This window comes from Plectrocnemia conspersa, unplaced genomic scaffold (genome assembly GCF_051122295.1).
Source record: "Plectrocnemia conspersa isolate PC_06_02 unplaced genomic scaffold, ASM5112229v1 ptg000007l, whole genome shotgun sequence".
In the NCBI taxonomy this organism is placed as follows: domain Eukaryota; kingdom Metazoa; phylum Arthropoda; class Insecta; order Trichoptera; family Polycentropodidae; genus Plectrocnemia; species Plectrocnemia conspersa.
In genome coordinates, this window is record NW_028277171.1 from 11131987 (window position 1) to 11155366 (window position 23380).

Genomic DNA, 23380 nt, shown 5'->3' on the forward strand with positions numbered 1-23380 from the left:
ATAAATAGCTATATTTTTACAACCCTGTGCTGTGATAAAACTAACGCGGTTTAGATACAAAGTATTATGGGTATATGAGGGTTAGTTTTTTGGCAGTAAAAAGCTCAAAATGTTTTAAACGATGATCCTAGCTGATACAGTTCCCTGCAGAGGGCGCCCCGGGTGGCAAGGCGCTCGTAAAATCAAAGATAACTGTTTATACAAAATCCTCGTGATGTGTTCCTTTTCCTTCTGCTTCTCCCCGAATGCCTTATTGTCTGAATGGATGTAGTTTGAGTTTAGATCCGAGAGGGTTTTCCTGGAATATATACTATAAGACAACGATAAACAACCGTTATATACTTTGGTAAAGTGTTTTTTTATAATATTTAAATAATGTGTATCGATATTATCTTAACGTGTGTGGATAAAAAATATTATGTATATTCTTTAAATATAAAATTTAGCCAAACTTAACTGACAACATATACGGGGACTTGTATGTTGTCACTTATATGTAGTGGTAGATTTTTACCAAGTCAAAAATACACTAAATAATAATTGATTGGTATTATTCTTAAATAAATTAAAAATTATTTTTGTATTTTTTTAACTTTACTTTACTTATATTTATTACAAACTAATCTTCATAAAGATCTACATTTTATAATATGTCTTTATTTGGAAAACAACGTTTAATTATCTCACACCATCAAGAGGTTGTACGCTCTTTAAAATGCATTATAGTAAATATTTCCCACAGTGAATATATAAATTTATTAAATTAAAAACTTTTGTAACTTTTGTAAAAATTAACATGTTTTACATATATTTCCTGCCAAATAGATATAATATTTATTTTAATTATATTTTTATAATTTATTGTGTCGAATAATTCATATGGTTCGACTTTTCTAACATTGCAATTTTTTTATGAAACATTGATACATCTCTAAGTGTTACACGATTATCTTAGCTTACTTCTCAAACTGTAAATAAATATTAATACTTATTTTAGCTTTCATCATAATTATGCTTTTATGTGCGTAATTGCTTTCTTTTTCAAGAATAAGGCATCAGCATACCTTTTAGTGACAAAGTGATTTGTGTTTAAATGCTATCGTCATAAGAATAAGACACTAACCGTATTTATTTATTAAAACTTGTAATGTCCGTTGTTAGGCAAAAATTCCCTCTGACACTATACACACATGTTTTAAAAATAAATTCAAAAATATTTTGACAATAAATATATCAATAATTATTTTATTAAAAACGGTTAAGAACCCGTAAATTTTAATAAAAAATTATAAATGGATTGTGTCATGGAATATGATTGATAAACTAAAATGTTGCACAGTGGTTGTGTTTTCGGAAAGTAACTATTGGCGGTAACTTAGCACACATGTTGTGCCATCGGCCTGTATGGTGTTAAAAAAAAACACTAAAACATCTTGGGTTTGGCGTTTTATGCGTTTATGAACTTGTGCAGGGCGGTTTCTTACGTACCATTATTTGATATATGGGTTTATATGATTTAGAATTCTATACTATATATTTAGTTTAAGAAGATTTATTAAGAAGTCGTTTCAGATTAAGGAGCAATATAAAAACGTATGGGCTTAGTCCTTGTCAAGGTCAAGTCAATGAATAGTAAAAATATCACAATAACAGCAGTACAGCATTATTTAAATATTATAAGCTTTTAATTATGTAATAATGCGTATATTTTCACATTGTTACCCTTAGAGGCTTAAGAAATATGGCGCCTTATTGAACGATATTCCTAACATCCTATTTAATAACTTAACTTTTGCAAATAATAAACACCATAAAAATAGCGTCGCTCAGTGACGTCATCTGAACGTTTTGCTCTAAACATAATATCTTTCATCTACATGCATTAAACTACAAATCCAAATCTAGCAAAATAACTATACAATTCTAACAATAACGATTATAGTTAATTGAAACACATTAAAATAAAAGTTTTAGTCGAGAAGATTAAACATTACATATTGTTTCTCAAGATCAAATGCTTAAAATTAACGTATTAAACGGATAGTATGTTTCATAAAGCTAAATATCGAAATTTCTTCAAATCAAAGCTGAAGTTGTATTGAAGCGTGTCCGGCCTTTAGGTTGATTTGTTTGCTTCAGGAACACTTTGAACTCTGCAGTAAACACATATGGTGTCTAGTGGTCCGGGAGTGTGTTGGTCCCCAGGGATCTGCCCCTTCCATGTAGTGGCCTTTCCTGTGAGAGTCCATAGGCCACAACAGAGAAACCGTCTGACACCCGGCAATTAACAATATATTACGCAAATTCGTATTACGCGAGTGCATGAGACAACGCTCCGAAGCGAACCTACACACGAAGGGGGATCGTAAAGTTAGCAGAATAAATAGGAATAAATGATTTATAATATTGTAATTAATTTTCTGATTTAATTACATTTTTATTTGATATTATTAATTATTAAAATATTAATTAAAGCAAATTTTAATAGATAAAAAGACAAAAAAATAATAATTTGCAAATATCACTTACAATAATCGAAATTAAATATATTTTCTTAAATGTTCTAAGACTAATAACTAACTATTTGACTATAAGTTAATTTAAATTTAATCAATAGTATAGTTATTTATCTGTTTTGTTCAACATAAGTAGACGGATATTAATTAATAACAAAAACGTATCTTCAAAAATATAAATTTTTTGCGACGCAAAATAATGGACCACAAAATTCTATTGTGGTTTTTGAAATAAGCCGCTGCCAGCATTCCTTGAAAAGACCAAAAAACAGCTAAAGTGCATATTTATTTTTGGCTTATGCACGTGTTTACAATTCATGAAAGTGACAAAAAATAAGTGGCATTTATCAAGACATCCGGCTTAAGAACGAATTTCGGAAACACATAAAAATCTTGCATCAATAGCAAAGAAATTCTGCTGAAACGGGGGATGGTTTTTCTTATAACATGTACAAGTTTTGGGGAAAATGTCTTGTTTGTAATTAAATTGTTTTTTTACAGAGATAGATGACTGGCGGAAAGTTTTTGCTTTTCTTTTATATACACAATCATATTGCATTGCCTCAGATCAGAAAATTCAAACCTAACTGCAGTCAGTCATTTGATGTCAGCTCTTCTAATTGAGCCCAAAAAACATTAGATCTTCCCACCTGCTTCTTGTGGTTAAGCATGTACCCTTTCCTAGCAACCTGTAGATGTACCATCCTGTAAAGAATAAGATGGACTAGAGGGGAAAGTAATGAGTATACGGGCTGAGACGCGCCTTGCTTACTCGGGATCTCCTTAGGGAAGATAAATAAAGCGCGGTAATACATTTTTTCGATTAAATATATTTAAGTGGCATAAAAAAAAGAGAAACATGAGAGAAAGTAAAAACACAAAAAACGAACACCGTACGAAAGGCGAATGTTGATAGCTTACATCATGAAAAAGCACGAAGATTCAACTTGGACACGGCGACATACATGTGAATAAAAGGGTCCTCACCCTTTAGCTCTTAAGCTAAGTGTAACTGGTCCTTCTTCTCAGCGAGGAGCTAGCAGTCTCAAAGCTCATAAGTCTAGTCGTGGCGGTAAGAACAATCAGCGGTGTCACTAAAAGTAAAACGGCGCAAATAGACCTGTAAAAAAATGCATGGTATGCAACCCGCATCTCATCTAGTTATTTTCAAAACGCTTACCGCCGGGGCTCCGCCCTTAGCTGTTCTAGACCTATATCTAGAGTAATAGCGTTATTTTAAAGAGGCTGCGTTTTTTTAGAAAGCTAGCGTGCCTTAAACTAATACTGTGCTGCCAATTTAACTGCCGTCCAAGATGGCCTTGAGCCAGGAAAGCAGTTTTAAAAATATGGTTATATGCGCAGTTCATAACACTAATAATAAATTAAAAATTGAACTTATAATTAATCAAAGATCTTAACAATAAATAATATATTTAACATAATAAATATTCTTTAAAAGGCTTAAATTACTGTTAATGAAAACCCACAAAAAAGTACCAGAGCTTTAGTGTGAAATATAAATTTTAAGGGTCCGTAAAAAATTGTGTATAGGGCAATAAAAATATATAACAGTTGGTAACTGTTAGTTTAAGTACTAAGACAATATTTTTATATCAAGTTTTAGATTTCTTAGATTTCTGAAGTATATTTTGCGTAAAACTAAAAATATATCGTTCGGTCTCTTAACTTTGTATTTCTTGCATATTTTACTATGAATTACCATTTATTAACTTTAATATCATATATAAATAGTAGCTCAGTGTTAAAAAAACACTTTAAATGTATAATATATATTATAGAATTTTTTTAAATGCAAAAAAAAGTATTTCTGAATATTACATTCACGTTCGATCCGCAAACTTTTTTGCCTCCCTTAGTACATAAGCCTAGGTACCTAGCCGTCATTGTTAACCGCTCGGTTAACCGTCATAAATAGGACACTCTTTGTGCTAGGTGAAAAAATAACTTTGCTCCTGGAGCACAATGCCATTATTTATATGTCAAATCCTGGTTTTTCGGTTTCAATAGACGGCGATCCCTCCTGAACCGGGGTTGGATATATAAAATCCCAGCAGCCCTCTTCCCCGATAATGAGGTTCGCTAAACTTGGACTTTGCTTATTATAAATCCCATAAATTATGCAAGGGTCTGTGTAAAATTTAATTAATTAAAGCTTCGTAACGAAGGGGAAATGCGTTTTTTATACAAAATTTTAAATATATTCATACGGAGGTACAACGAGAATATTAATGTTAACACTGAATAAACTATAGATCATAATTTTTTAAATTAAATTAATTAATATGATAATTAAAAAAAATAAATGCCAGTAAATTTATTGAAAAACTGGAACACAATTAAATTGATCATTTAATAAATAATAAATCAAGTTTTGGGAAAAATATTTTTTTTAAATAGAACTTCGGCTCACCAAGAATAGGCAAACATGAATAAAAAACTAAAAAAAAATAAAGGGCAAATAGTTTTTTTACTCTGTTCATATCAGAGAAAAAAAAATTGTTTTAAAAAATATTTTAAGTATGTATGTAAAAGTTGTATGAAGATATTTATACAAAATACCAAATGTGAGATTCTACAGTTACTTACTCGTGTTCATAACAAGGAAAGTTGAGATCTTTAGTTAATAGAGATTTTGCTAAGTTACAGTGTTTTAATTTTGGATTGCAATGTAAGGTTTTTATTTGACTTATTTTTGAATTGTATCTAATATATGACAAAGTTCCATTTTCAAATATTTTTTTTTCTCTAATTTAATTGTTACTTTTTATCATGTTTACGTTTTACATTTCTTCAAAACATCTTAGCCAATTAAAAGGGCATTGCAAGTGACTAAAAAGTAATGGGAGACGTTTGGAGCCGTAGATGCCCGCGAGCCAAATATTGACGAAGTTTCGTCGCGACGTCGGACTATAAATTCAGAGTTGCCGCACCCGGAAGTGTCTATTTGTGGTCGTAAACGCGACCGGAAATTCAGCTATGATTTCGATTTTATGGCGGCAGTCGCGCGCTCTTCCCGGCACAGTTTATTTCCCGTACGAGAAACTTGCTTAGAGCTTAATTGGGTCGACTTGTATGGTACTAGTTTTCGACGAAACATACAGTATATGAATTTAATACACTTAATAAAGTTTGTTTTATAATTTAATAATTGTTTAATATGCAACTAAATAAGGAATTGTGTTTGATAACACTATTCTGTATATTTCATTTTTATACTTCAAAAAATGAATATATTATACATACTAAATGTATTATATCACTTGATTATATTATTGCTATTATTCATAAAAAAATTGGCGGACGGCTGATGATGGGTAGCAATTATACACAGATTTGGACGTTGCAGTTTTGAATAAGTTTACAATTAGTTACGTGTTATTAAATAATTCGAATGATATGCGGACGAGGCGGCGCCGGTCGTTGTCTTCCTGTTGAGGTCCACCAAAGAATGATTTGCTTTACGTTGCCGTCACGTGTATTAACAGAGTGCCGCCTAGTTTTTGGCCATACTAAATACATCAGCACATTATCATATTACCATTCAAGTTATCAGAGTTTCAGGGGAATATCGTTGTTTAATTAAATAAATATTAAAAATAATTTTTATTTAAAGAATCCCTGATTTCATTGTTAAAAGTGCTTACCTATAATACTACATAAAACTTATAATAGGTTGGTATTTATATTATAATTCATAAAACAACAATACATAAATAAAACCTTCTTAAAAATATTTCAAAGGCTGTTTGTTGTCTTACAAAAGAGCATATTCTAAGAAATTTAATTTACATAATGTTTTACCTTAAATTATATTGTATTATTTTTGGATTTCACAAGAAAAAGCTCAAATAATTGAATGAGTTGAAATATGATAGGCAAAATTATATAAATAATATATGAAATATTGGTATTAATTATATTATATAGAGTATACAAATAATGTAGCATTTCGTAACCAATTTCAACGATAATTTTTTACTAATTTTGATTATATCAGCTTATAACATTGTAATCTCTTTACTATAGAGAGTCAAAAATTAAAGAACGCAAAGTTTTGTGTAATTCTACTAATCACTTAATACACAGTATCAAACAATAAACATGTTTCTATTTTATACATAATAAAACCCACTCTGTTGGCGATGTTAATATGGTTTATAGCTATTTTTCATTAAATATTATCATTTAATGACAAATAATTTAATCTATATTTTCATTATCCTGCATTGAATGTTTATTATCTTATTTATATTTTTAATTTTACTATATTTTAATAAATTGTAACTATTTAGTAAAAGTTAACTCCTTATTACAATAAATCTTTACGATTAGTCAGAATTAGTGAAGATTGGAATAAAGGTTTTTATTTCCAACGTACTATTTTTTCTTATCAAAATGATAAGCAACAAGATAAAAATTGAAAGTTTGATAGGCTTCGGGGGAAAAAAACAATTTCCGGCCACACGTGAATCTTTAAGCATCATATGGAAAATATGCGTTTGAGGGAAGAGAATCTTTAAAGTAATAATCTGAAATAAGCAAATGTGAGAGGAATGATAAAACCAAGTAAAACAGCAATAGTTCAATGGAAAATGAGCAATCGAATACAATATTTACTGGGTTAAGCAGAAATATATCAGATACCATAAAACCTCAAACAGCAATACAATACATATACTGCAAGTAAAAATGAGCAAGCCATAGTAGAATTTCGATTATGTTAAAGCTGAAGCTTAATAACATTTAATATAATAAAATATGTGATACACCGATATACATATAACTAAATACAATGTTATTGATGCTTTCTACAGAAACTCAAAAATGCAAATCTTTCAAATACTAACTATTAATTTAAAGCAAATATCAGATTTGGAATAAACATCCAAAATAATCAAAAATATATATTTAGTATCTATATTTAACGTGTGTTTTTCTTTAAATTTTTAAAATATATATTTAACACGTTAATTAGCTTTTTGAAATGTGAGGGCTTGCGTATCGCGCATTTTCTTTCTGATCTTAGGGTCATAATCTTGGTCGTAATCTGAAGCCTATCTCAGCCGCCGCAGACTTTTTCCAGCTGCGTCGTCTTTGATTCGGTTTTGTGATCTACAATCATTAAAATATTTTTGTTTTTGTAATGGACATTTGCTTTGTTTTCTGCATATTGAACTTTAACCCATCTGTTTTGCCGCCTTCTTGAGGTCATTGAATGCCTTCGGTATGGATTGTTTTGAGCGTCCAATTGTATCAATATCCCATCTGTACAGATTTTTAAGTATCTGATGGCTTTTTATAATAGATACAATAATAAATAATAGACATGCATGTGAATCAAAGCCTTGTACGGTATGAAACCTATCAGAAGCTTATTCTGTAGGCGAACATTACATTCGAGTTTTCTCATTGAAAGTCTAGTTAATTTTATGAGGTTTTTTGGTACTTTAAACTTTGCAATAGCCTAATACGTTTTGCTTTTACTGACACTATTATATTCTGCTTTAAAGTCCAGAAAGAAATGATAAGTGTAAATTATGTACTTATTAGCTTTTTATAATATATGTTGTAGTAATTGAATTTGTTAGGTTATGGAGCGGCCAAGTACAAATCCGCATTGATATTTTCTGACAATCGAGAAAGCGTGAAGTTTGTTGAAAAGTATATGAGAGATTTTTGTATCATACATTTAGAAGTGTGATTCCCAGGAAATTGTCACACAGAAATAGATCTCCCGTTTTTAGTATAAGGCATATATGTATGTAATCCCTTACTTCCACTCTATATAAATTTCTGCAATTTTCTATATTTATATTATTATATCATAATAATGTTTAGGAAGTTATCTCCAATGTACTTAAGAAGTTCTTCTGCTACACCATAACTTCCTGGAGATTTATTGTTCTTTAGCCTTTGTACGACTCGCAGCATGTTAGTTTACTAATCGCTTCTTGGGTGTGAGCCGAGATTATCATCTCACTACCTTCTCACATCCATTCAACTAGATCCGGAAGTGCTCTGTCCATCTGTTGAGGATAACTTTTTATCATTCAGAATATTACTGTTGATACGCTTATATGGAGATATTCTTGCCTTGAAGTTGATGTGAGCTTCATTTATTTTTTTATAAAAATATCTGCTTTTACTATCAATGTTCAATTGCTGCTACTAAAAATGATAGAATACAATATAATTTTGTATTATAAAAAATATAATATGTTCATCGTTATTAAATTAATTTTATTTGACTATAAGGTATTATCATTTTTTATTTCTTATGATTTTTTAAATAGCTTAAGAGCTTATTTAGTACTTCGCCCGTTCGCGAAGATCACCCCTTGATTAATGGCTCCATAGATTAATTTATCATTAAACGCACACTTTTTCTTTATTGTTTTTTTTATCCCATATTTTCTACCTTCATATTAAACATAAAAACACAGTTCGTGATAAAATATAAATTACTCGCTTGATCGACCCCTGCAAGGGGTGCGTGTAGTATCGTATTGGCGCTAATTAAGTCGAGACAATATATAGAGAGCCAGGGGGTTGCAATAAGGTTTCCATTTTACCCCACACAGGTTAATAATAAAGCCTCAAATATCCAATTACCAGCCGATGAAGATATTTATTTGTATACGCCACTGCCGTACAAACAAAATCGACGTAATATATTATACACACACCTTTACGAAACCATTAAAACCCGTTCTATTTTTAAGAAACAAAATAATTATCTAAGTTAAAAATAACCACTAGTTTCACTGCATCATTTATGCAAAACTCATATTAATTTTAATTATATAATATCACCTAATTACGTACTATCTATTAACGTTAATACTATTTTTAAATACACCTTTAAAGTATACATTTATTTAAAAATATTGTATTTAATGATATTTGATATGTCTTACTAACCTTTTTAATCTATAAATAAATTGAGTAGTTTATTTATAGATTAAAAAATACAAAATCATTAAAATGTGTTTTTCAGTCTCTAAAGAAATATTTGACATTTTGTGCTCATATTTGTAAATTATAGGTTGTTTTTATCGTAGTTTTCGATATCCGAGATTAGAGGGCTAATGTTATTTTCATATAAAAACCTTCGAATAAAAAAATATGAACAGACGACATATTTATATACTGAAATTATAAAAAATACTAGTAGGTTATTAGTTAGACATACAAACAGAACAGCAAGTGAAAATAAATATAATCTAGAGAATTCATATGCAATAACACGAATTGACCCAAAACTATCAAAAACTAATAATAGCTACATTTACAAAAATACGTATTCATGTTGAATATCATATTTATATTCATACGTCATATGAAATTCAGATTTTCAAACATAAAAATTCATCTAAAACACAATACTGCATAACCAGCGTACACTTCAACAGAAAGTTGACACGCAATCGACCGATCATAATTGAATATTTATATGCCTACAGTATATTTCGAAACAATACTGGATTTCATAAATATATAAGCTTTATTGTCATTGCCTTGTTTTTTTACAATATTTATAAAAAATGTTATGTACACTCAGTGTTCATCTCAAAAGCTCTCGGAAACTTTTTTTGAGTGCCGTAATTTGTGGGACAGATCACTCGTTTTCGGGCGGGTGGATGATATTTTTTTCTTTTTATCCCCCTTCTTTTTTAAATTATACATTTAAACCCCGATCATCTTGAACTAGAGCGTGCATAATCATCGTCATTTATCATTCGCCGTTTGCGCCCACATTATCATTACTTACCATAATCCGCGCCGTGAACACTCCATGATCCCTGGGGAGGCTCCTGCGAATCCACTTGGATTGACAATACGTTTACAGTTAGGCTTTCAATGTAATGACTCATCTAATTTTCTAGACGGTACATCATAGATGAACGAGCAGATGTCACGGAAACACCTGTAAAAAAATCGCGCGAATGCTTTATGATCTATAGGTCATATTCAATGAACATTATTAGAGAAATTAAATATAATAAAATTAATTTATATGGTAAAAATATAATAATAATGACGTAATTTCTTCATATAAATAAAGAACGCACTTTTGTGGTAATTAACATTAGAATTTAAGTTTTAGTGTATGCATTAGTGTACTGTTGATATCAATTTAATATAATATGATTTTTTTATTATGGATATTTGGATAAACAAATATTTTTTTAATTGAAAACTCTCAAATAAATTGAAAATTAAATAGTATCCATATCTGTAACAAGATCCGTATCACTAAATACGTTACTGCATATTTGATGAAGTGCAACCAAATATAACTTATAGAGGTGTGTGCTGTACGCATGCTATTCAATAATAAAAACAACTTAGTAGGTAACCAAGCTAATCAAAGTGAAGCTGGTCTTTTGATCTATATACCTTAATAATTGAATCAGTGAAGAGGCAACTTTGAATTTAGATGTTCATATTTTGGACAACAAGTCTGAAGCTTATAATCCTATAAATTGTTACATATGCCAGAATCAAGTAATGTATATTTATTTGATATTCTTACACACAAATAAAAAGCAATTGTATGAGTCTGCCTTAAATATTCTTAAAAACAACCTAATAAATATATGTAGTATTTTCAGATCACCGCACCGATTAGAAGTAAAAAAGTTTATATCAAACATCTGCAAATGAAAGAACCCATTGGTTCCAGAAACAGGGTTACACACACGATTTACTTTTAACTAACAGCAGCAGTGGCAGTAATATCGCTAATGTTTAATGAATTGTTCGGCGGGTAGAGATGGGGTTAGACATGGAGCAGAACTCTTTGACATCGTTCCAGGACGTCGTTTTCCATCGCGAACCTTTGTTCTTAGCGTAGACAAAAGGTTCCGTTTCCATTACGGCTGATAAGTGTATGCAGGATATGTCGCCAAAGATACACAAAGGTCCGCGCCGCAAGGACTCGTATTAATATAATGAGATTAAACCCATCCCAGATGCAACATCGACTAAGGGCCCTTAAAGTCCTTTTGGCTCCTTTGTAACGGGACGTCTAATTTTTCGCGAGACATCTTATTTACAAAAAGCCGTTTACTTGAAGGAGAAGGATCATGCATGAAAATTTAATCGACGATCATAAATTGATGCTTTCAAAAGGAAACGAAGCGAAAATTCGTCTTTTCGAATTTTCCAAAGTAATGAATCATTTATTATATGTTTTAAGTGCGCTTTATAATATTCATATTAATATTGATGCTTGTCGTAGACTTCTTTCCAAATAAATAAATAAAAATTCTCTTTTAATATCAAAAATTTATGATTAAATGTTTTCAGTTGAGGTGTACTCTTGTTTTATATACAAATATAGTCATATAAAAAAATTAACAAAGAAATAATAAGACAAAACAGAAACCTTTTTTATTTTTTAATATTTTATAATAAGCTGGACAAGATTTCTAAATATTTGAATAAGCCTGGATCAGTATATAAATATAGCTAGAATCGTTTTACTTCTACACTCACATTCATTTAAAACTTTATGGGCACAATGTCATTCGGATAATATAATGTATTAAAAGTGATTTTTAAACTTTAAAGATACTTATCCTGTATTGCTTGGATCGAGTAAAAATCGTTCACTTAATATAAAACAAGCTAATGCATTTAAGATAAATCATTTGTGTGGATTTTTTTAATAAATAATAATAAAAAAATGCTTAAAATGCCATAAGCCTAAAAACCAATGTTGATTGAAGTGTTAAAAAAGTTGAAGAAATCCAGCCCAACGATGATTGTTGGTTATGATACTCGGCAATTAAGGAACGGCGTGGTAAAAATATAATATTGTAAAAATAATTTTTCAAACAACATTTACTAAAAGGAAAATGTATTAAAAGAAAATTACTTGACTCTAAAATTATCTAAAAATATATAAATTATCTTAAGTATATGCTAATAGTTATGTTTTCTGATTATTATAGACTCGACTACCCTTCAAAAAAAAAGAAAATCTGTTCACCACCTCGTCATTACACGATCGCGGAGATATTGACCGTCATTATTATTTTTTTCTCGTTTGCAATTTCGCTACAAAGTACTCGGCGTCGCAATTCGTGCAAAGTGTCGGGGGCGCAAATTCGAAAAGGGCTTCGGATTCTTTGTCTTCGCGGGTCAATACCGATATTGCACGGCGGGGCGGGCACTTTATGATCGGGCACGACAGAGGAAAATTGGCCGACACGCCGACCTTTATTATATAATATTATTATATTATGACCAATAAACAGGTCTCAATATGGGACACAAGTCACGGTACACGCATCCGGCGCCAAATCTCGTATGGCTTGTATGGCCGCATCGACCGACTTGTTCCTCACTTTTGCGAAGCAGACGCGTTACGCATATTTTAACCGATAATAGTATGTATGCACACATAAGTATGTATTTAATTTGTTCTTGTATATATAATAAATATAAATAAATAATTTAGACAACAATCTATAAAATATATTCATAGAAACAATTTACCATAGTATCGAAATAATGTCGTATCACGAATGCGGCTCTTAAAAGCCAAAAGGTTTTCATTGGTTTGTCAAGTTGTATTTGTCGGCTGAGTGCGCTGGTGTAGTAGCTGGGATCATCGTTGTGATGCTAAGGTCCCGTGGTGCTTTCAGGACGACCCGCTAGTTGACCAGCCACTGCGTGTGTTTGTACTAGAGTCTCCAATTCGAGTAATCGAGTACTCGATACTCGAGTATTTTTGTCTATTTTTCAAGTACTTGATAATCGAGTATTTTGAAAATTACTCGATTAATACTCGAAATTAAAAAATTTTCAAATATTTCAGAAACAAAAATAACTTTAACTTGGTCCGGTAAAGGTTAACGTCTTGCTTTTATTTGGCGTTTATGCCCGAAGTCCCGAGTTAGAGCGGTTACTATCAGGTATAATTTTTTCCTAGTTCAATAGTTGCATAGTTCCGGTCGTCGGCTATGTTAGTGGGTACGACGGAGAAATTTCTTTTGTGTTTTCTGTTCGACAGTCCCGACTTATCTAATTTATGGCAATGAACAATATGAAATATCAACAAAAAAAATTTAGGTTTTATGACTATGCAGTTGTAGCGTAAAGTGTTGTAAATTGTTTATACTGATCCCTCAGCTTAAAATATAAATCAAAACAATTGTGTGTTTTAAAGGCATTTAAAGTAAAGTCAGTTCTTTGCGAACCGTTTAGCTCTAGAGTGAAAGGGATTCACCCAAATACATCTTCGAAGGATATAGATTTAAATTCTTCGCAATAATCAGAAGGAGTAGAATATTGTATATTGTTAAGAAAAAAAATCTATTCAAGAAGAATTACAAAATGCTATTTTGTCAATAGTCGAAGGAAATAAGAGAAAAGCAGTGAAGGGAATGAAAGAAGAGAACATAAAAAGAGAGTTCAAAAAATTGTATATCTATAAAAAGCGAACAGATATAAATTAGAAGCCTTGTCCAACGCGTTAATGACAATAAGACCAACATCAACAGCAACGGAAAGGATTTTTTCCATAACAGGAATAATAAAACCAAAGGTTAGCAGTAATATTAAATTCGAGACACTTTTTGCATTATTGTTTTTAAAAAGTATGTTCGTGAAGTTAAAATAATTGGTTAAATTAACATACTAAGTATTTTATTTATTTATTTATATGTGCACGAATTTGAATAATAGCTATTTTGGTACATTTGGTAAATACTCGAAAGTACTCGAGTACTCGAGTATTTTAAAATTTTAATATTCGATACTCGAGTAGTTGATGGTTCGAGTAATTGGAGACTCTAGTTTGTACGAATCTCCTTGAATCAGCCTCGATATCTTTATTATTTAAAAGAAACATCAGTAATTTATCAAATAAACATTATATGAAAAAATTCTCCCAATTTCATTAAGTAATTCTCTATCTTGCGTAACCTCATTACAACTGTAAATCTCGACACAATTTTCTACGAGAGATTCACAAAGTAATTCCCGATGCAATGCACGGAGCTTTCATCCGACCTTGCAATAATAAAAAAATGTTTTGCCCAGCTAGCACTTTAAAAAAGTGTTTCGTGTATATCAGAACACTGCCCTTGGCCGCATAATTCATAAATCCCCCGACTGATTTAAATTCCCCTCGATCGTGAAATATTAGCGGCCTCCGACCGTACAATACTCTCTTCTACCTATGGGTAGAGCATACTATATTATACATTTTTTTACTCCGCCTGAGAGTTGGACTTTTTTCATTCACTTTAATCCCGACACGAAAAACATTGAAATTTTATCTGCTTTACTGTGTTTTTCACCCACATAAGCGCATTTCGAAATATGTTAAATAAGCTGTTTAAAAAACATTAGGTGTAATTAATGACTTAATGAAATGAGAATATAGTTGTAATAAAATTAAAAAAACATTTAATTTTGATCAACGTGACTGGTGTAAAAATATTACATTAGAAAGTTAGATCAAAATTCCAATACTAATAGGGATTAAAAACGCGTTAGATAAATATAAATATAATGACCCAATATATTCAAAGAAAAGACTAAACACATCACCATTTTAAATTAATGTATTCACTTATGTGATATTATTATATTAGTAATGGCAAATCTAAATGGTTCGATTCAATTTGCATACAACTACGCCAGAAAATTTGCTCACCATTGAGTCACTCAGCGGGGAGTTCTAATAATAGATTCTAATCGCATTTAAGTGCACTAAACAATAATTTGCTTAGCTCGAATACTTCATTATTTTTACAAGAAAATAAATGCAACAAAAAATTACGGCACAAAAACGAACTCAATTAATTATTATATAAGACCTCAACTCTTCTACACTTTTCTAAACCATATCCAACAATTCGTCACTACTAAACAAAGCACAAAATATTTCTCAACAAATGATGAAAAAGAAATACTAAGAGGGCATTATAGGATCAACAAGTAAAATAAATGCCCAAGAAGGTAAAGAAAAACACTGGCGTAGTTTAACTTTTTTTTAAAAAAACCTTCAAATAAAATATTAAAAAGACTGCAGTTAAAATGTTAGGAAGAGAACATAAAAGCATGAACAAAGAGCATATCTCTACGTCTCTTGCAATCATGACACCGTGAAGAAGAATTATTACCTAAAATATATAAGTAAAATAAATATATACATATTTATACATATATAAATATATATAAAAAAATATATGTACAATATATGGATATATATCCGTAAATTGCTTCATTCAATGTATTTCGTTACACCAGATGAAAACCTGAAAGTAAAATATTGCCCGTCGACCAAAGTCAAATAAAACCCGAACATTGGAAATTTGAACTTTGGACGCGATACACAACGATTTTTTTCACAACAATGAAAAGCACTTCCATGACACCCACAACAAAGTGCGACCAAAAATTAATTAACTCCCTCGGGTCGTATAAACCATCGATTAATTAAAGGGACTCGTTCTGAATCTATCTTGTCTGGTGTATCCTTGCGCAATTTAAAAAAAAATGTGTATTTGCTACTATTTACTTCTTTTATTTTTCTAACGTATCGACAAAATAATTAAGAATTTAAAATATAGGTAACCGTAGAATTAGTGTTATTTATCACATAAAAATACAAAGGTAAAATTTTGCTTTCGTTTTTCTACCTCCTATAACTTCTACCTTAACAAAAAATAAAATATAGTATAATTTGTAATTTATTTCTAAATTATTTATACTTCATATTGTATAATAAGAATTAAAGATTGTATTAAAATTTAAAAAAAATATAGCTATATTGGTAATTATCTACTATTTTAAAGTTATAATTATTAAAAAATATAATTAAATAATTATATTTACATATTTAATATATTACTCGAACTTCTTAAATATTATCAAATATTAAAAACCGCCTAATTATTTTTTGTAAATTTTACAAAGTAAGATGATTTTAATTAAAAACCATCGATATACATATTTATTTTTATATAGATAACTATAATGCTTAGATATTTGAACTTTTTTTTTAATTAAGCTTTAATTATAAATTTAGAATTTAGATTTCGGTTAAAATAAATTTAATTTAATCAAGTCATTTAGTTACAATAATTTTGATTTAATATTTTTTATTGTATTTCTAAAATAAGTTTTGAATTATTTTATAATCACAAAAATATTTTTAGCTTTATCTAGAACTTTAAAAAAATATTTAAATAATACTAAATTCCGTACGTGAAATTTTTGTGACCACATCTTCAGCATGAAACTATATAGATTTATCCCGTAGAAGATGCGAAGAGAGAAGCGGTGGCTGAAAAGCTTTTGAAGTACATACTGATGCCTGCAAATTCGAAGTTGATGTGTGAATAAAAAAAGTCATTTATCTCTGATAAAGTGTTTCTTGGTTGCTCACGTTTACATTTTCATAACTATAGACCTCTTTATAAGAAATTTGATTTTCACCCCCTTTCGATGTGACGACCATATACAAAAGAAAGGCATGTTTTTAAAACAAACTATTGTTAGCCGCTATAGCAGATTCACAAGCAGCTGTTTGGTAGGCAATGCACGAGTTATATATGCAAATATACTTTTGTGACTTAATCTGGTACAATATTTTTTACGGTAGTGTTTCTTTTCTACAAAAATCAATTTGGTTTGCTAAATTATTTAGAATTGTTTTTATTTCGATTTTTTACACAAAATCCAAAAAACTACTATTTTTAATATAATTTGAACCAGCTTATCGTTATTTAAAATTTATTTTTAATATTTTTGTACATTATTGTTAAATGTATGTTTATTTAATAATCGATTTTTAATATAACCATTTTGTTGACATTTATGTATGGGTTTATATGCATACATATGTATATACATATGTTTACTTTACCTCAACTCGGTTAATATTTTAATAAAATTTTCCGCCTTTAGTCATACAAAACACTTATAACACCGCATTACAATTTTATATTTCAAAGTTATAATCCGATTCCAGTTAAAGCCTACACGGCCCGTTGAAATCCCCTAACGCGAGACATTACGCTAAAGGGCTGTTTCGATATAATTACATCCGTTACACGTGTTAATATTTACCTGAAGGGATTATGTGCGCGAACTTTAATTCGTATCGTTAATTACAACATGCACGTGACGCGTGAAACTCGGATCAGTTGAAAATATATATCACATTCGGTTTGACATTGCTTTGAGCAGAACGGGTTCTTAAATCAAGTGGATATTTTGTATCGAAAAAAAATATCTGGTTTCAATTAAATAAGCTTGTTTTAAAACCATGCTAAGAAATTTTCGTTCTTTATTGTAAAATCCTTACTTAAAAGATTACTTAATTATACATCGTAATAGAAACTAGAAAAAATATAGATTAAAAAATTTAATTTATAAGTGATTACGTGTAATTACTTGTATTTTTTATTAATCAACTGTATATAGAATTTATTACGGGATACAAAATAAAACTTGTTCGTAGATGAAAAAGCAATATCGTTAAAATGCTGGTAAAACGAGCGCTACATGTCATAGCAGGTTTTTTACAAAGCACGCTGTAACAATAAGCACTGTATTTTCTCATATTTATGTAGGTTATAACAACCGATGTTTTTTTAATTGAACAAAATGTTAGACACGAATTTTAACGACAGACAAACGCTTGATTCAACTTGGAGCCGAAAACTTTGTTTTTGTAAGACGATAATATTTCAAGGGATATTATTTTTGATCTAAGAAAAAAATTTAATATAATGGGAGTAAGCCATTATATGCAAACTTCACACATGTACACATATATCTCAATGATAGTCCAGTCAAATAAGGGTTTAACCTCGGAATGAAAGATAACAAGCTGAAATTTTGCACAGACTTTTGTTTATGCGTTCTAAATATATGGTAAAAAGTCTCCAAAGATATCGTGTCTGCTAATCAAGATATTAAAGGTCAAAGGTCATAAAAATCGTTTTTTTGCAAATATCTCGCCTCTTTTGCGTCGCATGTCATTAAATGTTTAACAAAACTTATAGAAAATAAAATTTTCTACAAGTTTGTATAATTTATTTCTTCGTATGGTTAATGGTTTTCGAGATATAGCGCGGGGAGTGGGAAGCGCGCATCCGTTTATAGGATAACGCTATGTAAACTACGGAGCCAGAGTTACCTGTACATTCTTCCACAGTTTCGTAGAAAACATCGCAAATTGTTATCTGCTGAATGAATCCATCTTAAGCATTATAACTTTCAATCTCCATATCTTCAAAAATCATCATCGATAATGCAAAAAGTAATACGTATGGCCTCTGATACTTCTTGCAAAAGCGGGACCATCCAACATTTTGTCGACAGAATTCGATGCATAAATTGTACTGAGAGCTTCCTTGATTCCGCTTCCATTCATTATATACCCTATGCATCCAATAAAAGACATAAGCATATGAAAGCCTCCTAGTTTCACAACTACTCTGGACAAGTCTGAGCTAGCATCTGAAGCTGCTACGATTTCACGTGCTTTTATGTACAACGGCTGATCAAAAGTTATTAAGCATGTTCTTTGTTCATGTTTCTTGGTAGTGTTTATAGCACACTGTAATGTAGTGTAAATTGTGTCCATATTACTCACAGGATGATGAATAAAAGTAAGAAACAGAATCCGAGAAGTTACAAAGTTCTCATTGTTTTTTGTAAGTTGTTCAATAAATCCATTCCACCCTGGCAACGGTGAGATATTTTTTCCACTTTCCGTACTTCCACAACAAATCAACTACATTAAATATTTGTTCGGTTAGTTCTTCTACATCATTAAAATTTTGAACTTGAATCTCTTGCTCAATCCGGGTACGACATGATTTTCATACACTAGAAGGGGTATGTGTGATAGTGCTGCTAACTCCTTTGCACTTGGTTTTGTTGTAAATTTCTTTATGCGTTCATCAGATATAACTTCAGAATTTGGAGTTATTATTTTTATCATTCCCATTATATGAACAGTATTATAGCCATCAAGAGTATAAATATTTTTCTGCATTATCTGCTGCATACTGTACTAAGGCACTTGACTATGATGGTTGATTACGAGGCTGTGGGTGATAAACAGCTGAAATTTAACATTTTACAGTATCACTATATGAAGCGAAAAAACCTAAACTTGAAAAAACATCCAAAAGTCTTTTTGGATGTTTGCCTATCTGTATTTTTTCTATGAAGAAATACAGATAGGCCTATTAATAACTGCGAAGAAAAGGACCGTTTTCGTATGGAAGTCTTATAGCTGTGTATTTCGTTTTAAAATGATCCGTCTTTCCTTTTCTGTTCTTTATAATAACTTCTTGCAGAAAATGTAATAAAGTTTTCGGAATTTCTTCATTAATATTTTACTCGGGGGCGGATAAGACTTGGTCTCAACAACAGAAGTTTGAATATCTTCTCTAATAATCGCCGCAGCAGCTTCCACTACGCGCAAGTGTTCTTCTTCCGAAGTGCCTTTTTTATTTTCATACCAAGCTATGGATAAAACTTAAGCTTGAGCATCGCGAAAAGAAAAAATAGGGAATGATCCAATCTTCGTTATAACTATAATATCAGTTAAATATTTTTCTCTTAATTTGGAAATGATCTTCTTATCATCTGGTACATACTCCGTAAGGACATCTCTCAACTCTTTCAATTTTTTCGCACAAATTTCTTGTCGAGCAACATTTCATTTTTAATTCCTAATAATACAATGAAGAAAGTAATAAAATTATGGTTCAAACGACTTGCCGAGACCACTTTTTTCACGATTGTTTACTTTTTCAAAGCTTATACCAAGTTAAGCAGGTAGAAATACTCGCTGGATTCTATAAACGGATGTACGCCTCCCACTCTTCGCGCTATATCTCAAAAACGGTTAATGATACAAAACAAATATTATAACTAAACTTGTAGATAATTTTATGCTTTACAAGTTTTGTGAAGCATCTAATGACGTGCAACGCATAAAATGCGAGATATTTGCAAAAAAACAAATTTTGTGACCTTTGACCTTTGATATCTTGATTAGCAGACACGATATTTTATGAGACTTTTCACCCTGTCCTAAGAACATCAAAACGAAGGTCTGTGCAAAATTTCAGCTTGGTATCTTTCATTCCGAGGTTTAGCCTTTATTTCGCCTTATTTGACTGGACTAATGAATGAATCATTCCTTTCGTCAATCATGAAGGACAAATCATTCGTTTTTGGCACCTCATGAAACCTATATGGACATACGTTTTCATTTTGAGCTCTGGAGCTGTATCAAACCGGTAAATTAATGAATTATACAATGCTTCCAGAATAATGTACTTCGATGTGCTGTTAACGTACCATGGTACGTACGAAACGCTGAACTCTGTCAAGACCATGAGATGAAGACAATGCCAAAGGTCATTAAGAACTTTTTCATATTCCGTCAACAAAAGCTCAAGGGTCACGTCAATGCTGAAGCCGTTCATTTCCTCAACGTGAAAGATCTAATCAGAAGATTGCAAAAACCAAACCACACGAATTGATACAATCGTAATTATGTTTAGCCAAATGACAAAAAATGTAATGCACGTGTACCTAAGATATTAGAGAGTTAATGATTTTCATTAATCCTGATCTACCACAAGCTCGTCAATATATACAAGATGTATATTCCGACCTATTTTCCAATCTAAAAACAAAATTGCTTCAATGCTTTCAAATGAATATGTATAAAATGTTATGTATAAAATTTCGTGTACAGATTGCGATTAAATTTATATTGGACAGCCTAATAGATGCGTCGCACACTCTTTCGATCTTTTTCGTTATCCCTCGGATGTATGGTAGAAGTGCATATTCTATGTACAGTTTTTCTGTTTTTTTATTTTCTTTTCTGTTGTAGTGTTGTGTAGAATTTTCTGTCAATATGTGCTTGGTCCGCCAAAACTTTAGCTCTATTGAATAAAGATAAAGACATTTTCTATTGAACAGAAATAATATGTTATAAACCACGTCATATTACATTACAAATATGCTTGTTACGTTACTTATAGGGCTATAAATCAAGGGTGCAATTATCAGGTTGGACACTTTTCATTTGACAAAAATTAAATAAGTTCATAAAATATAAATAAAGGTTAATTGCAATTTCATTGAAAAATTTTACAGCCGCATAACGCTTTATGCTCCAGTTTAGCGACGGCCGCAACTGGCGCTCCCCTTTAATAACGATGAAAATATTCATTTTTTTCCCGCGTCACGGCGTGTTAATTCCCCATCGGGAGAGCCGCGTCAGACGATGGCAACACTGAATGCCAATATAAAACTCCCTTCGAGCGCGTAATGATCGAGCGAGTTACTAAAAGGAAGGCCTAAATTTTTCTACACTTCAAACACAAATAAATATCATACACCAATATCTTATACCAATACTGGCATAATATGTGTATGTATCTTAGCTTTCTAAAAATATCAATAAATTGCTATTACATTCAATTATCGATGTTCTCTTTTTATGTATATAAGTCTCTTGTTTTCAACAAACAAGAGCGAATGCTCAATGAGGTTGTGTTATCTTTTCGGCATAAAATTTAGAATAAAATTATTCCCCAAATATTTTTTCTTTATTTTTCAATCCCTCCCAAAACATATAAAACTCATTCATAATAATTAATAAATCACCAATAATGAACAGAATTTTTAATGGAATTTTGATGTATGAATATATTAATTTCAATACAATTTAATTTGTTGATAAATGTGTAAAATTTAAACCTGTTACCAATTTATTAGATCTGAAATTCTACTAATTACTTAAATGTTAGCGAACCTTATCGAACCAATTTTAAGACCACTTAAACTACTCCTGATATGTACCTCGTGTGCACTCTTGAATGTTCTACAATCTTGCTCAGTTGAAAACTAACAACCACTTACCTCCTTAACACAGAAACATCGAGGTTCGTTAATTATATAGTCCACGAGATTTAAGCAAAATTGTCCTCAAACGGTTTCATAGCTAATTTGAAAACAGGCAGACCACTCAACAAATACCTTAATTATTACTCGAAAGATACTTCGTATTTACCGCTAAAAACATATTAGTTAAATTTGTGTTGCTAATTTTACAACCTTATTCGTATTATATTAATTAAATCTTGTTAAAATTTTCTCGTTAATTTCACATAATAACTATTGCACGTTAGTTTATTTACGTATTTTAAAACATAAAATACGTATTGAAAGATGTGTTAAGTATATAAAATAAGCTTTATATTTATTGTATTAATATATTCCGTGTATGAAATATTACAATCTTATCTTCAAAAATATAATTCTGTTTTTAATTGAATTCACTAAAGATTTAATTTGCAACTTAATTAAAATAATTAAATATTTAAAGTGGAATTATCTCCATAATAACGCTAAAATCATAGTTATTCTCAACCCAAACATTTAGAAAACTTTTCTAGATTTTTATTTAGAATGTATTATTTGAATAATATGTATATATGAATTAAATATATACATGTTACATATATTTTATATTCTTTGAATAATAGTAGAGAAAAAAATGTATTTTATTAAAAAAAAATATTTGATATATTACGAAAATTTAGTCAGGGTCATTAATGCAAAGAATTATATCACAATGTTTTTTTCACCTGTTAGACTCGTTGTCTGTTGCATCCTTTATAAACAAAAGGGTGGTTTTCTGGTCATTGCGAGCGCTTAATAAGCGTGCTTATGGTGGTTTGATTTGTTACGCAATTCTGTTATTTAATATTATCCTCTTTTTAGTTAAACCTTTTGTCTGAATGAGTTGGTATTTTTGTTTCTAGCGTTCGAAA